This window comes from Nelumbo lutea, chromosome 6 (genome assembly GCF_056320005.1).
Source record: "Nelumbo lutea isolate HS-2025 chromosome 6, American lotus-T2T, whole genome shotgun sequence".
Lineage (NCBI taxonomy): Eukaryota > Viridiplantae > Streptophyta > Magnoliopsida > Proteales > Nelumbonaceae > Nelumbo > Nelumbo lutea.
In genome coordinates this window covers 60,575,563-60,593,430 of record NC_142689.1, presented here as the reverse complement: position 1 = coordinate 60,593,430, position 17,868 = coordinate 60,575,563, and the positions used below count along the sequence as shown (strand labels likewise).

At 38.1% G+C, this 17,868-nt stretch overlaps 2 non-coding genes across 2 annotated transcripts; both read right to left on the bottom strand.

Annotated features, from left to right (window-relative positions):
• Nucleotides 1–532: 532 nt before the first annotated feature.
• Nucleotides 533–639, bottom strand: LOC148849137 (small nucleolar RNA R71). Its single transcript, XR_016101599.1, has one exon. It is a non-coding gene; the product is annotated as a small nucleolar RNA R71 (small nucleolar RNA).
• Nucleotides 640–14,699: 14,060 nt separating this feature from the next.
• Nucleotides 14,700–14,806, bottom strand: LOC148849136 (small nucleolar RNA R71). Its single transcript, XR_016101537.1, has one exon. It is a non-coding gene; the product is annotated as a small nucleolar RNA R71 (small nucleolar RNA).
• Between the last annotated feature and the right edge of the window lie 3,062 nt (nucleotides 14,807–17,868).

Here is a 17,868-nt window from a genome sequence, read left to right as displayed (position 1 = left end):
TCCTCGTGGGAACGATACTTCACTCACTAGTGTCACAATGAGCCACACATCAGAAATCCTCTACGACCCAGAGATTGAAATAACTCTCTGTGTCCAACTAAGAGCAGCCAAACAAGTCTAGCAAGAAGCTCAAGAAGCTCAAGAGGCTCAAGAAATGGTTGAGCAGAGGACTATGATGGACTATGCCAAACCCACTCTCACTGGAGCTGCCTCTATCATTATCAGGCCCAATATTGCTGCTAACAACTTTGAGATCAAACCTGCCATCATACAAATGATTCAAAACATGGTGCAATTCTGTGGATTGGCCCACAAAGATCCCAATGCACACATTTCTAACTTTTTAGAAATTTGTGACACCTTCAAACAAAATGGGGTAAGTGATGACGCCATTAGGTTGAGGTTATTCCCATTTTCTTTGAAGGATAAAGCCAAAGCATGGTTGAATTCATTACTGGCAAGATCAATAGCTACGTGGGATGAAATGGCCAGCCGTTTTCTCTCTAAATATTTTCCCCCTTCTAAATCTGCTAAAATGAGGAATGGTATCACTACTTTTTTCCAACTAGAGGGGGAATCTTTATACGAGTCATGGGAACGATACAAGGAGCTGTTAAGGAGAGTTCCTCACCATGGCCTCCCCATTTGGCTGCAAATGCAGACTTCTATAATGGTCTTACTGACTCAAATAAGACCATATTAGATGCTGCAGCCAGAGGGTCCATAAATAATAAAACTCCTAAGGTTGCCCATGCACTTATTGAGGAAATGGCAGCAAACAACTATTAATGGGATTCTGAAAGAACTCAAACTAGGAACCAGCATAGCTTGCATAATGTTGGTACTTATACGACACTATCTGCACAAATAGGAGCATGATGAACTTACAATTTATCTATAATTTTTGAGGACTTTAGCATGGATTTTTATGCCGGTATTATTAATTTTTGCCTTAATTTAGCTTAATGCTAAGAATAAGTTCAGGGATAATTAATCCAAGAAAAGGAAAGAAAAAGGCAAAAAAAGAAGGTTCAAAAAGACCAATTTCAATCCAGCCCGGTCGTGGAAGCAAGAGAGAGCACTTCGACCCAAGAAGAGCAATTGAATTTCTTAAGAAAACCCAAGAAAAGAAAGCCTAGCTATGAGTAGAATTTGGCCCAGCAAGGAAAGCCCATTCTCAGCCCAAAAGAGCAGCTCAATGTATAGCTATCATGTGCTAAGAGAGAGCCTAAGTGCAACCCAAATAGCAGCCCTTAGGAGGCTTTCAAGAGAGCTCTAGAAAGTTCAAAAATGGGTGTAATACACCCCATTCTAGAGGCTTCAAGAAGGGGCAAGAGCCCCCTTGAAAAACTATATAATTTTTGAGGACTTTAGCATGGATTTTTATGCCGGTTTTATTAATTTTTGCCTTAATTTAGCTTAATGCTAAGAATAGGTTCAGGGATAATCAATCCAAGAAAAGGAAGGAAAAAGGCAAGAAAAGAAGGTTCAAAAAGACCAATTTCAGTCCAGCCCGGTCGTGGAAGCAAGAGAGAGCACTTCGGCCCAAAAAGAGCAAATTAATTCCTTGAGAAAACCCAAGAAAATAAAGCCTAGCTATGAGGAGAATTCGGCCCAACAAGGAAGGCCCATTTTTAGCCCAAATAACAGCCTAGAGTGTAGCCCACATGAGCTCAAAAGCAAGCTAAGTTGTAGCCCAAATAGCAGCCCAAAGGGAGCTAGGGGCGGCAACTTCTAGGAGTTTCTTGAAGAGAAGGAGGGAGCACTCTAGAAGGTTCATGAGGGGTGTAATACACCCCATTCTAGAGGCTTCAAGAAGGGGCAAGAGCCCCCTTGAAAAACTATATAAGGAGGCCTCTAGGAGGGGAGAAAGTGGTTCAATTGCTTGAGAGGAAGGCTCTCCCACTCTTAGAGGTTCGGCCACCTTGAGAGAAGAGAAGAGAAGAAGGCTAGGCGCAAGGAAGAAGAAGAAGAAGGGCTGAAGGAAGTTCAAGACAAGCAAGCTAGAAGAAGAAGGTGAGTTCGAATTGAGGGTTTGTGATTCAAAGATCTTTTGTAATAAATCATTTGTAGTTTCATTCTCTTTTGATTTGAATTCAGTTTCTTAGTTATATGTTCTTTCTTCTTTCTCCTTGTTTCCATTCTTCCTTGATGTATTTCAGCTTGTAAAATTTCAGTTCAGCAATCTAATTCTTTTTTATTCATTCAAATGGTCATGCATTGTACTTGAAGTTTCTTGAATAAGGGTGTGATTGTAGAGTAATTCGGCCAACTAACCTTCAAAACTCAGATCTGAATTCTCAGATCTGAGATTGCAAGATCTGAATTGCTTGAAAGAGAATTCAGATCTGCAATTTTCAGATTGGGTGAATTAATCTACAGCTTGGAATTCCTAGAGTGTTTGAGAGAGACTCTAGGAATTCAGATCTACTATTCAAGAACTGAATTGAGTGCAAGGTTAGAGATAACTTGCACAATTCAGATGGTGATCAATTCAGATTTGAATTGATGCCTTAGAAGTGTTTGAAGAAATGCATGCATGGAGATTAGATTCTTGCTAGAGATAGAAGAACCGTCACTCATGCATAGGATGAACATGCGCTTGAGAGAGGCTGTTCATGACCTTGGGGTTTCACCAAACCAAGGCTCAATCATGATTTATTCGAATGATCCAAATTGATAGATTGCTGAATTCTGAAATTGACATTTACTGCTTACTCTTCTAACCTGAATTGAAGGCAATTGGGCCAATGATTTAGATAGATTTTAATTTAGGATTTCTTAGCTTTCATTAGAGTTTTGATTTATTTGTTGATCAGATAAGAAGTGCTCAATTTAGTATTGGTAATTGTTTCCTAAATCCTCGTGGGAACGATACTTCACTCTCTACTTTATTACTTGAACGGCTAGTGCACTTGCTAGTGTCACAATGAGCAACACATCAAGTTTTTGGCGCCGTTGCCGGGGATTTATAGAAGCAATATTAGGAAACATTGAGCATTCTTAATCTGATCTCATTCAGCATTGCATTCATAGTTGGGTTAATTTGCTAACGTTTTCATTTCAGCTTGGACTGCAACTGCTGTACTATTGTAGTTATGTTTCTTATTTCTTAAGTAGATTACTTTCTTTTTCTGGTTTCAGTTTCATTTTAATAAAGGCATATTTGATTTCTATTCAATCTTGGTGTTGTTCCCTTCAAAAAGAAAAAAAAAAAAAGAAGAAAAATTCACAAAAACATGAGTGTTGCAGATCTGAGTTGCATTCGGCACTCAGATCAGCAGATTTCAGATCTGCAGCACTCAGCCGAAAAGAGTTGCTTGTGTTTCAGACTTTATTATTATTTTTTTCTTTCATTACAAAAAAAAAAAATGAAAAAAAAAGGGGAGATCTTTTGAACAACAAGAGGAGCAATTGAGAATTCGGAACAGAATTCAGATTTGAATTCAGATCTGAATTCTGCTATTGCAGATCTGCAACAGTTCAGATCTGAGTTCCTCTGAACTCAGACCTGAACTGATGCAATTTTGAGGGGAATTGGGTGTCATCACCACCCCAATTCACCCTAGGGCACTTCTGCTACTCCTCAAAGGCAATTTGGTAGAAATAACTGAAGGTAAGGCAATTGAGATTTCAGATCCGAACTCAGACTTGAGTTCAGACCTGAACTCTGCTATAGCAGAACTGCAATACTCAAAAAAAAAAAAAAAAATCTGTTCTCAGCCCTTTATTATTCTTTTCTTTCATTACAAAAAGAAAAAAAATATATATTTAGATAGTGAAAAAAAAAAGAGAGAGAAAGAACCATGGAAACCAAGGATTCGGATCAGCACTCAGAACTGAGTTCAGATCTGAGTTCAGATCTGCAACAGTTCAGATCTGCGTTCTCTTGAACTCAGACCTGAACTGATGTAAATTCAAAGGGTAATTGGGGGTTATCTTCACCCCAATACACCCTACAAAAAACCTGCTATCTCCCAAAAACAATTGGATAGTCATGGTTAAAAAAAAAAAAAAAAACAATTTGAATCTGCAATCACCTAGATCTGAACTGGGGTTGTGAACAGAGCAGGATACAGGGCATACTTTGCTGTATTAAATAACTTGTACTCCAACCTATCTGAGCTGATTTGGTTGAAGAAAAGTATATTTAATCTGAGATTTTTTTATGCCTCAATAGTTTTAATGCGATGCAGCACCTCCACACAATTCTCTATTTCAGACTTCTCTTCTGATATTGCAGATCTGCAACATTTCAGATCTGAGTTCATCAGAACTCAGACCTGAACTGATGCAATCATGAGGTGAATTGGGAGCCATAATCACCCCAATTCACCCTATTATACATCTTCCAGCCCCCAAAATTAGTTGGATAGCAAAGAAGGGCAATTGAGATCAGAACTCAGATCTGAATTCAGTTATTAATAGTACCAAAAATTGCAATATGTCACATTGCAATCTGATGCATCAAATCTGATTTATGATTGCAGTATATTTCATTGATGCTTCATTGATGTGGACTTGTAGCAGTATACCAAAAATGTGTAAAAATCAGATCTGCATCATTGATGAAATAGTAGCAATGTGTGATGATATCAGAGTGCACTTGATTTCTACTGTGGACTGACTGATGACATGAGGCAATATGTGGACTGATGTTTTTTAAATTACTTTCATCCGATCTGATTGATTGTTTGTCTGTGGACTGATATTTGTGTTATATCTATGGGCTGATAATCATATATGTGGACTGATTTTACTAGCTTTAAACCACTTGCACCAGATCTGAACTGGATGAGTGTAATATACTAGCATTCAGGGCTGCTTACAGTATATAGTTAGCAGACTTGATTTCAGGTTTCTGCAACTACTTAATTTGAGCCATCATGATTTCAGGTTTCTGCTTTGAACCTCTTGCACATAGTCTTGGATGTCCATTAGTAAAATCAAAGTTTTAGATGACCAGCTCTGATTGCTTTGAGATTTGATCTGAAATTGGACTCAGTTCTGTTCTGCAACACTGCTAAATTGCAGCAGTAACAATGCCAAATAGTGCAGACCTGATTTCAGGTTTCTGTAAATTTGTGGACTGAACAGCTTAATATATTTGAGCTAGACAGATTTGGGCTGATATGGACTGATAGAGGCTGATATGAGATCTGAAACAAAACATGGGCTGAACTAACTGTGTGCTGAATTTACAGGTTGTATGCATTGCAGACCTGATTTCAGGTCACAGAAGTCTTCAAGATTATGAAGCCATACACTTGCATAGCTTACAAACCTGAATCCAAACCTGGCTCAGGTCTGGTTGTAGCCCAATTTAAGCCCTCTGAAGGCACATTGACAATTCAGCTTTGAATAGCAGCCCACAGTATAGCAGATGTAAATGGTGATGTGCAATAGTTTCAATAAGTATATTCAATTCAGACTCCAATTTTTATGGTTTGTTAATTGCATATTTGAACTCAGATAAATTGTATCTGAATTTAGATGCTATAATTAAGGAATGTAAATAAGATTGCTGGTTTGGATTCTTTTTTGTTAATAATCAAAATCATTTATGATCTAAAATCAGTGGTTATTTGAATGCTAGTAACCACTGATTTCAGTATAAATGACTACTGTAATTTCAAATCTAAACTCAGATCCAAAGGTGACTGTTCTCAGTAGGTAAGTTTACAGATCTAATTTCAAGTCTCTGCAATTTATTGACGCATACAAGACATATAAGTTGGGACTTGAAATAAGAAGTCTTAAACTCTTGAGTTCAGACTTATTTCAAACCTAATTGCATCATAATTCAGATTTATTGATGTTAGGTTTTTTTTGTAAGACTGTTCTCAAAAGCTAAGACTTCAGGTCTGATTCTATTAAGAGCCTGAAGAGCAGCCTAAAGATACTAAATTCAGCAATTGATTTTAGATCTGATTATAGTAGATGTTAGATATGTTTACTTCTATTTAGTCTAGAATAGTGTGTAAAAATATCTATTGCTAATTTAGCTAGCTTTCTTTTTCATTAATGATCTACTTCACACTTGAATGCTGGTTTTCAGTAATGGAGCTCTGTTTTTCTTGTTTATAAAAAAAAAAAAAAAAAAAAAAAAAAAAAAAAGAGAGAGAGAAAGAGAGAGAGAAAAAGAGTGAAGCAAATGACTTTGGTTTGTCTTATTAATTACTTGGCTTTGTAAATTTTTCTTGTATAGCTAGTAGATTAGGATTACTTACATTCTTTTGAATTGTGAATAGTAGTCTTTTTTTTTATTTGGTTTAAATTATTTTTAGTTAGAACAAAGCTTCTGATCTCTGTTGCAAGTAAATTCTAGTAGAAGAGGCCCCCACCAAAAGAACTCTTGCATATCTGGAAATTAATCTTCAGGAAATCCTCTTTACCCTTCTCTTTACTTGGTATTTCTCTTGTTGGTTTTATTGTGATCCCCTAACAGTAGGAACATTGAGGACAATGTTCATCTTAAGTGCGGGGGAGTGAGCCCGAGGCTAGGGTATGGGGGCTGAAACCATGCACTTCAACACACATATGCAGGCAATGACATAACCAAAAAAAGACTGGAACCCCTCAAGTTCATTACTATTTATTTGATGATTTTTTTTAAAGAAGGAATTCAATGAGTTGAGGGAGACTGATGTACTTGTTAAGTTTTTATTCTTGTGAATGACCCAATTTGATTTATGCAGGAGAAAAGGGGAGCTGAATATGCCTTTCAGCATGACTAGCCCTAACTTCCTTCATGTGTATGGAAGCCCTTGATTTCATTGTTAATGGTCAAGAGAGCTAGTGCACATCTGAAGTGCTAATTCTTGAGGGCTCAATAATTGCAAAGAAGGACAAAAGCCCAAATTGACTCCGCTATTCTGAGCTGAATAGTAAAACTAGCAGCTTAGAACATGAGTCCTATTTACCTACCTCAAACAAGTGACCAGTGTGAGATGGAGCATAAGATGCACTCACACCAAAAAAAAAAAAAAAAAAAAAAAAAAAAAGAGAGAAAAGTGTGAGATGGAGCATAAAATGCACTCACACCGAAAAGAAAAAAAAAAAAAAAAGGTGAGATGGAGCATAAAATGCACTCACCCTTAGAAATAAGTAATTGTAGTGACAACCGAGGTTCAAAGGGGCACTCTAAAGTTGAACTCTCATTGAGATTTAGTTACAGATGTGAAACTTAGTGAAATTTGATTATTAACCTTGACAATTAAGGAGCTGATTTATATATGAATTAGGAGTGAAGGCTAGACTATGATGAAATTCATATTCTCCTTTCCTCGGATCTGATACATATCTTAAATGGTAATTTACAAATATAAGAGTTGAGCACTTACAAAAGTTCCCCGACTACTCAATGCATTTCTATCTTAAAAAGTTCACCAGGTAAATGGTGAGAACAGAAGGGGGGAATGTTAAGTTTATGGCTGATGTCTTTGCTTGAGGACAAGCAAAAGCTTAAGTGTGGGGGTATTTGATGAACTTACAATTTATCTATAATTTTTGAGGACTTTAGCATGGATTTTTATGCCGGTTTTATTAATTTTTGCCTTAATTTAGCTTAATGCTAAGAATAGGTTCAGGGATAATCAATCCAAGAAAAGGAAGGAAAAAGGCAAGAAAAGAAGGTTCAAAAAGACCAATTTCAGTCCAGCCCGGTCGTGGAAGCAAGAGAGAGCACTTCGGCCCAAAAAGAGCAAGTGAATTCCTTGAGAAAACCCAAGAAAATAAAGCCTAGCTATGAGGAGAATTCGGACCAGCAAGGAAGGCCCATTTTTAGCCCAAATAACAGCCTAGAGTGTAGCCCACATGAGCTCAAAAGCAAGCTAAGTTGTAGCCCAAATAGCAGCCCAAAGGGAGCTAGGGCGGCAACTTCTAGGAGTTTCTTGAAGAGAAGGAGGGAGCACTCTAGAAGGTTCATGAGGGGTGTAATACACCCCATTCTAGAAGCTTCAAGAAGGGGCAAGAGCCCCCTTGAAAAACTATATAAGGAGGCCTCTAGGAGGGGAGAAAGTGGTTCAATTGCTTGAGAGGAAGGCTCTCCCACTCTTAGAGGTTCGGCCACCTTGAGAGAAGAGAAGAGAAGAAGGCTAGGCGCAAGGAAGAAGAAGAATAGGGCTGAAGGAAGTTCAAGACAAACAAGCTAGAAGAAGAAGGTGAGTTCGAATTAAGGGTTTGTGATTCAAAGATCTTTTGTAATAAATCATTTGTAGTTTCATTCTCTTTTGATTTGAATTCAGTTTCTTAGTTATATGTTCTTTCTTCTTTCTCCTTGTTTCCATTCTTCCTTGATTTATTTCAGCTTGTAAAGTTTCAGTTCAGCAATCTAATTCTTTTTGATTCATTCAAATGGTCATGCATTGTATTTGAAGTTTCTTGAATAAGGGTGTGATTGTAGAGTAATTCGGCCAACTAACCTTCAAAACTCAGATCTGAATTCTCAGATCTGAGATTGCAAGATCTAAATTGCTTGAAAGAGAATTCAGATCTGCAATTTTCAGATTGGGCGAATTAATCTACAGCTTGGAATTCCTAGAGTGCTTGAGAGAGACTCTAGGAATTCAGATCTACAATTCAAGAACTGAATTGAGTGCAAGGTTAGAGATAACTTGCACAATTCAGATGGTGATCAATTCAGATTTGAATTGATGCCTTAGAAGTGTTTGAAGAAATGCATGCATTGGGATTAGATTCTTGCTAGAGATAGAAGAACCGTCACTCATGCATAGGATGACCATGCGCTTGAGAGAGGCTGTTCATGACCTTGGGGTTTCACCAAACCAAAGCTCAATCATGATTTATTCGAATGATCCAAATTGATAGATTGCTGAATTCTGAAATTGACATTTACTGCTTACTCTTCTAACCTGAATTGAAGGCAATTGGGCCAATGATTTAGATAGATTTTAATTTAGGATTTCTTAGCTTTCATTAGAGTTTTGATTTATTTGTTGATCAGATAAGAAGTACTCAATTTAGTATTGGTAATTGTTTCCTAAATCCTCATGGGAACGATACTTCACTCTCTACTTTATTACTTGAACGGCTAGTGCACTTGCTAGTGTCACAATGAGCAACACATCAGGAGGCCTCTAGGAGGGGGGAGAGGTGTTCAATTGCTTGAGAGGAAGGCTCTCCCACTCTTAGAGGTTCGGCCACCTTGAGAGAAGAGAAGAGAAGAAGGCTAGGCACAAGGAAGAAGAAGAAGAAGTGCTGAAGGAAGTTCAAGACAAGCAAGCTAGAAGAGAAGGTGAGTTTGAATTGAGGGTTTGTGATTCAAAGATTTTTTGTAATAAATCAATTGTAGTTTCATTCTCTTTTGATTCGAATTCAGTTTCTTTGTTATATTTTCTTTCTTCTTTCTCCTTTTTTCCATTCTTCCTTGATGTATTTCAGCTTGTAAAATTTCAGTTCAGCAATCTAATTCTTTTTTATTCATTCAAATGGTCATGAATTGTACTTGAAGTTTCTTGAATAAGGGTGTTACTGTAGATTAATTCGGCCAACTAACCTTCAAAACTCAGATCTGAATTCTCAGATCTGAGATTGCAAGATCTGAATTTTGAAGGTTAGTTGGCCGAATTAATCTATAGCTTGGAATTCCTAGAGTGCTTGAGAGAGAATCTAGGAATTCAGATCTACTATTCAAGAATTGAATTGAGTGCAAGGTTAGAGATAACTTGCACAATTCAGTTGGTGATCAATTCAGTTTTGAATTGATGCCTTAGAAGTGTTTGAAGAAATGCATGCATGAGGATTAGATTCTTGCTAGAGATAGAAGAACCGTCACTCATGCATAGGATGAACATGCGCTTGAGAGAGGCTGTTCATGACCTTAGGGTTTCACCAACCCAAGGCTCAATCATGATTTATTCGAATGATCCAAATTGATAGATTGCTGAATTCTGAGAATGACATTTACTGCTTACTCTTCTAACCTGATTTGAAGGCAATTGGGCCAATGATTTAGATAGATTTTAATTTAGGATTTTTTAGCTTTCATTAAAGTTTTGATTTATTTGTTGATCAGATAAGAAGTGCTCAATTTAGTATTGGTAATTGTTTCCTAAATCCTCGTGGGAACGATACTTCACTCACTACTTTATTACTTGAATGGCTAGTGCACTTGCTAGTGTCACAATGAGCCACACATCATGTTTTTGGCGCCGTTGCCGGGGATTTAGGGAAACAATATTAGGAAACATTGAGCATTCTTAATCTGATCTCTTTCAGCATTGCATTCATAGTTGGGTTAATTTGCTAACTTTTTCATTTCAGCTTGGACTGCAACTGTTGTACTACTGTAATTGTGTTTTAGTAGATTACTTTCTCTTCCCTGTTTTAGTTTAATTTTAATAAAGGGAGACCTGTTTTCCTTTCTATCTTGAAGTTATTGTCTTCTAAAAGAAAAAAAAATTTGAAAACATGAGTGTTGCAGATCTGAGTTGCATTCGGCACTCAGATCTGCTATAGCAGAATTGCAATACTCAGCAAAAAAAAAAAATCTGTTCTCAGCCCTTTATTATTCTTTTCTTTCATTACAAAAAAAAAATATATTTTGATAGTGAAAAAAAGAGAGAGAGAGAGAACCATATAACCGAAAGAATGGAAACCAAGGATTCGGATCAAAACTCAGATCTGAGTTCAGATCTGAGTTCTGCTGTAGCAGATTTGCAACAGTTCAGATCTGAGTTCCCTTGAACTCAGACCTGAACTGATATAAATTCAAAGGGTAATTGGGTGTTATCTTCACCCCAATACACCCTAGAACAAATCTGCTATCTCTATAAAACAATTGGATAGCATTGGGTAAAGAAATTCAGATCTGAAATCACCCAGATTGATGAACTTACAATTTATCTATATTTTATGAGGTTTTTGCATGAAATTTTATAATGGTTTAATTAAATTTTTGCCGTATTTTAGCTTGATTGCAAGAAAGATTTCAGGGGGAGCCAAATCAACAAAAAGAAGGCAAAAGCAAGAAAAGAAAACCCAAAAATTTATCAAGTTCAGCCCGGCCCAGCCATGAGAGCAAGAGAATTTCATTCGGCCCAAGAAGAGCAAGTGAAACTCTTTGGAAAATCCAAGGGAAGAAGCCTAGCTATGAGGAGAATTCGGCCCAGCAAGGAAGGCCCATTTTTAGCCCAAATAACAGCCTAGAGTGTAGCCCACATGAGCTCAAAAGCAAGCTAAGTTGTAGCCCAAATAGCAGCCCAAAGGGAGCTAGGGGCGGCAACTTCTACGAGTTTCTTGAAGAGAAGGAGGGAGCACTCTAGAAGGTTCATGAGGGGTGTAATACACCCCATTCTAGAGGCTTCAAGAAGGGGCAAGAGCCCCCTTGAAAAACTATATAAGGAGGCCTCTAGGAGGGGAGAAAGTTGTTCAATTGCTTGAGAGGAAGGCTCTCCCACTCTTAGAGGTTCGGCCACCTTGAGAGAAGAGAAGAGAAGAAGGCTAGGCGCAAGGAAGAAGAAGAAGAAGGGCTGAAGGAAGTTCAAGACAAGCAAGTTAGAAGAAGAAGGTGAGTTCGAATTGAGAGTTTGTGATTCAAAGATCTTCTGTAATAAATCATTTGTAGTTTCATTCTCTTTTGATTTGAATTCAGTTTCTTAGTTATATGTTCTTTCTTCTTTCTCCTTGTTTCCATTCTTCCTTGATGTATTTCAGCTTGTAAAATTTCAGTTCAGCAATCTAATTCTTTTTGATTCATTCAAATGGTCATGCATTGTATTTGAAGTTTCTTGAATAAGGGTGTGATTGTAGATTAATTCGGCCAACTAACCTTCAAAACTCAGATCTGAATTCTCAGATCTGAGATTGCAAGATCTGAATTGCTTGAAAGAGAATTCAGATCTGCAATTTTCAGATTGGGCGAATTAATCTACAGCTTGGAATTCCTAGAGTGCTTGAGAGAGACTCTAGGAATTCAGATCTACTATTCAAGAACTGAATTGAGTGCAAGGTTAGAGATAACTTGCACAATTCAGTTGGTGATCAATTCAGATTTGAATTGATGCCTTAGAAGTGTTTGAAGAAATGCATGCATGAGGATTAGATTCTTGCTAGAGATAGAAGAACCGTCACTCATGCATAGGATGAACATGCGCTTGAGAGAGGCTGTTCATGACCTTGGGGTTTCACCAAACCAAGGCTCAATCATGATTCATTCGAATGATCCAAATTGATAGATTGCTGAATTCTGAGATTGACATTTACTGCTTACTCTTCTAACCTGAATTGAAGGCAATTGGACCAATGATTTAGATAGATTTTAATTTAGGATTTCTTAGCTTTCATTAGAGTTTTGATTTATTTGTTGATCAGATAAGAAATGTTCAATTTAGTATTGGTAATTGTTTCCTAAATCCTCGTGGGAACGATACTTCACTCACTACTTTATTACTTGAACGGCTAGTGCACTTGCTAGTGTCACAATGAGCCACACATCAAGTTTTTGGCGCCGTTGCCGAGGATTTAGAGAAGCAATATTAGGAAACATTGAGCATTCTTAATCTGATCTCATTCAGCATTGCATTCATAGTTGGGTTAATTTGCTAACTTTTTCATTTCAGCTTGGACTGCAACTGCTGTACTCATGTAGTTATGTTTCTTCTTTCTTAAGTAGATTACTCTCTTTTTCTGGTTTCAGTTTCATTTTAATAAAGGCATATTTGATTACTATTCAATCTTGGTGTTGTTCCTTTCAAAAAGAATAAAGAAAAAGAAAAAAAAATTCACATAAACATGAGTGTTGCAGATCTGAGTTGCATTCGGCACTCAGATCAGTAGATTTCAGATCTGCAGCCCTCAGCCGAAAAGAGTTGCTTGTGTTTCAGATTTTATTATTCTTTTCTTTCGTTACAAAAAAAAAAAAAAAAAAAAAAAAAAAAAACAAATGAAAGAAAAAAGGGGGAGATCTTTTGAACAACCAGAGGAGCAATTGAGAATTCGGATCAGAACTCAGATCTGAGTTCAGATCTGAATTCTGCTATTGCAGATCTGCAACAGTTCAGATCTGAGTTCCTCTGAACTCAGACCTGAACTGATGAAATTTTGAGGGGAATTGGGTGTCATCACCACCCCAATTCACCCTAGGGCACTTCTGCTATTCCCCAAAAACAATTTGGTAGCAATAACTGAAGGTAAGGCAATTGAGAATTCAGATCCAAACTCAGACTTGAGTTCAGATCTGAATTCTGCTGTTACAGATCTGCTCAGTTCAGATCTGAGTTCATCTGAACTCAGATCTGAACCGATGCAAGTTTGAGGTGAATTGGGTGCCATCACTACCCCAATCCACCCTAGGATACATCCAACCTGCCTCAAGGGTGAATGGATAGCAAGGAATGAGAGAAATTCAAATCTGAAATGCAGTTGATATGATGTGAGGACTGAACTGATACAGAGCATACTATGAATTCTGGGTGGACTGAATTCTTGGCTTTACCCACTTGTAACCGAGCTACATTAGCTAAGGAGGTGTATGTTTGGATTGAATAATTGTTATGCCTCAGATATTTAAGAAAAATTAGCACTTTCCAAGTATTTCTTTTAGCATTCAGATCTGTAGCAAGGCTGCTATAGTGCAACAGTTAGCAGACCTGATTTCAGATTTCTACAAAAGTTGTATGGGCCGAATAGCTTGCAATACCAAACATTGCAGACCCAATTTTCAGGTCTTAGCAAGTGTTTGATATGCATCAGCTATACAGGTTTGGGCTTCAATTGTAGAGTTTTTAACCCAAGCCTAACTCAGGACTGGTTTTAGTTTATTTCAGATCCTTTTAAATTTTTTTTTTTTTAGATCAGATCTGATTTCAGCCCTAAAGCATCACAGAATTGATTCCAACCTTAATGGATGTATATTGTAGTGTATACCAATGAGTGTGTATGAGATAACCAGCTCAGATCTGAATTATTATTTATTAATTTCTCTAGACTAACAATACCAAAGACTTGTAGATCTGAACTCAGATCTAAATTGGGTCTGAATTCAGATGTTGCAATCGATGGACGTAGATAAAGGAACCTTGAATAAGATGATTGGTTTAAATCTGCTTTTAGTATAATCGGCTTCATTTATTCATGATAGGATGTAGGTTTTGTATTCCATTACTTCACTTTACATTTTCAGTGTGATAGGATTAGTTATTTATTTTCTTTTGTGAATATTGGCATTTTTATTGCTTTGACTTTAACAGTTTATGACAAGCAGACCTGAACTGGAAGAGATCCTTTACGACCCAGAGATTGAACGGACTCTCCGTGTCCGTTTGAGAGCTGCTAAGCAAGTCAGACAAGAAGCACAAGAAATGGCTGAACAAAGAACTATGATGGATTATGCCAAGCCTACCCTCACCGGGACTGTCTCCAGCATTATCAGGCCAACTATTGCTGCCAATAACTTCAAAATTAAACCGGCCATAATCCAAATGATACAAAATACGGTTCAGTTTTGTGGTATGGCCCATGAGGATCCGAATGCCCATATTGCTAACTTCTTGGAAATCTGTGACACCTTCAAACACAATGGGGTAAGTGATGATGCCATCCGGCTGAGGTTATTCCCATTTTCTTTGAAGGATAAAGCCAAAGCTTGGTTGAACTCATTACCGGCAGGATCTATAGCCACATGGGACGAAATGGCCAGCCGTTTTCTCTCTAAATATTTTCCCCCTTCTAAAACTGCTAAAATGAGGAATGACATCACTACTTTTTTCCAGCAAGAGGGGGAATCTTTATATGAGTCATGGGAACGATACAAGGAGCTGTTAAGGAGAGTTCCTCACCATGGCCTCCCCATTTGGCTGCAAGTGCAGACTTTCTATAATGGTCTTACTGACTCAAATAAGACCATATTAGATGCTGCAGCCGGAGGATCCATAAATAATAAAACTCCTGAGGTTACCCATGCACTTATTGAGGAAATGGCAGCCAACAATTATCAATGGCATTCGGAAAGGACTCAAACTAGGAAGCAGCAAGGCTTGCATAATGTTGACACTTATACAGCACTAGCTGCACAAATAGGAGCACTCAGTAAAAAAATAGATGAAATGCAGATAGCTGCCATGCATGTGCAGCCTCTTAATTGTGAATTGTGTGGGGGAGGCCACATCAGTACAGACTGCCAAGTTGGCAATCAGTTCAGACCATCTACTGAACAAGTTGACTATGTCAGCAATTCGTCAAGACAGCAGGGTTACCAGAGTCACCATACTTTTCATCCAGGATGGAGGGGACATTCAAACCAGTCCTGGCCAAATCAGCATATTTCCAAGCCGTTCCACCAGACTTATCATCAGCCTGAACCGAAATCCAATTTGGAGGAACTGATGACAAAATTTATAGCAGGTGCAGAAACTAGGTTCCAGAACCAGGAAGCCTCAATCAAAAACCTGGAAAACCAAGTGGGGCAATTGGCACAATTAATCTCTTCCAGACTGCCGGGAACTCTTCCAAGCAACACTGAAGTGAATCCACGAGAGCAGGTGCAAGCTATTACCTTAAGAAGTGGAAAAGAGTTGCCTGAGGTAGAAAAGAAGAATTGGGCTGAACCCAAGGCAGAAACAAGCCTTGGAACCAGACAACAGAAGACGGAACAACCAGAAGCACAACAAGGGATGCACCAACAACCACAAGTTCCATTCCCTAACAGGCTGAAGCAACAAAAATTGGAGAAGGAATTTGGTAAGTTTCTTGAAATATTTAAAAGTTTACATATTAATATTCCTTTTGCTGATGCTTTAGCCCAGATGCCACACTATGCAAGGTTTTTGAAGGAATTATTGGCAAACAAAAGGAAACTGGGAGATGTGGCTACAGTTGCATTAAATGAGGAATGTTCTGCTATCCTTCTGAACAAGCTGCCTCAGAAACTCAAAGATCCAGGGAGTTTCACTATTCCTTGTACCATTGGCAGTTTAAAAATTGAAAAAGCTTTATGTGACCTGGGAGCTAGCATCAATTTAATGCCATATTCTATCTTCAAGAAATTGGGGTTGAATGAACCCCAACCCACTAGAGTGGCATTACAATTGGCTGATAGATCCATTAGACATCCTAGGGGGATCATAGAAGATGTGTTAGTTAAAGTTGACAAATTCATTTTTCCAGTTGATTTCATTGTGTTAGACATGCAAGAAGATGTGGAGGTCCCGCTTATCCTAGGGAGACCTTTCCTGGCTACCGGGAAAGCAATGATTGATGTCCAACAAGGACAACTCAGCCTTAGGATACAAGATGAGGAGATAATTTTTAAAATGTCTGATGCTATGAAACATGCACCCTCTAGTGATGATTCTTGTTTTATGATTGATGCCATTGAATTGACAATTGATGAATGCTTCCAGGTAAGTAGAATAACTGATCCTCTTGAACTCTGCCTCCAGCAGGGAGAACTTGAAGAAACAGAAAATGAAAAAATAAACCTCATGATAGCATACCTGAATGATAAGCCTCAATTCAAGGGAAAGGGGTTTCTTAAATTAGAGAACTTAGGCAAATTGCCCGGACCATCAGGTAAGCCATCACCCCAAGAACCCCCCACCCTTGAACTGAAGCAATTACCATCCCATTTAGAGTATGCTTTCCTTGAGGAACCATCAGATCTCCCCGTGATAATTTCCGCAGCACTGAATCCCTTACAAAGAGAAAAACTATTAAGAGTGCTGCGGGAACACAAAAATGCTATAGCTTGGAAGGTAGAAGATATCAAAGGCATTAATCCATCAATCTGCACTCACAGAATTTTGATGGAAGAGGACAGCAAGCCTTCCGTTCAGCCCCAAAGGCGCCTGAATCCCAACATGAAAGAAGTGGTAAAGGCTGAAATAATTAAGTTGTTAGATGCTGGGATCATTTATCCTATTTCTGATAGTTCTTGGGTAAGCCCTGTGCAAGTTGTGCCCAAAAAAGGGGGTACGACTGTTGTTCCAAATGAGAAAAATGAACTCATCCCTACTAGAACCATTACCGGATGGCGTGTGTGTATTGACTATAGAAAATTAAATGAAGCCACCCGGAAGGACCATTTCCCTCTCCCATTTATGGATCAAATGTTGGAGAGGCTAGCCGGGCATGAGTATTATTGTTTCTTGGATGGATATTCAGGGTATAACCAGATACCAATTGCACCAGAAGATCAAGAAAAGACCACTTTTACTTGCCCATATGGAACCTTTGCATACCGAAGGATGCCCTTTGGGTTATGCAATGCCCCAGCAACCTTTCAGCGATGTATGATGTCTATATTTTCTGATATGGTTGAAAAATTTATTGAGATCTTCATGGATGATTTTTCAGTTTTTGGCTCTTCATTTGATGCATGTTTGAATAATCTGGAACAGGTGCTTACTAGATGTAAAGAAACACATCTTGTGTTGAATTGGGATAAATGTCATTTTATGGTGCAAGAAGGCATAGTGCTTGGACACAAGATCTCTCAAAGAGGTATAGAAGTCGACAAGGCCAAGGTGGAGGCAATTGAAAAATTACCAACCCCAACATCTATTCGTTCTTTGAGAAGTTTCTTAGGACATGTCGGATTCTATAGAAGGTTTATTAAAGATTTCTCAAAAATTTCCAAGCCATTATCTACCTTGCTTCAGAAAGAAGTGCCTTTTGAATTTTCAACTGAATGTCTTCATGCTTTCAACATCTTGAAAGACAAATTGATCCATGCACCTATCATGATAGCACCAGATTGGACCCTCCCATTTGAATTGATGTGTGATGCGAGTGATTTTGCTATAGGAGCTGTTTTAGGACAAAGAATGAACAAACATTTTCAGCCAATTTACTATGCTAGCAGAACCTTGACTGGACCCCAACTCAATTACACCACCACAGAAAAGGAGC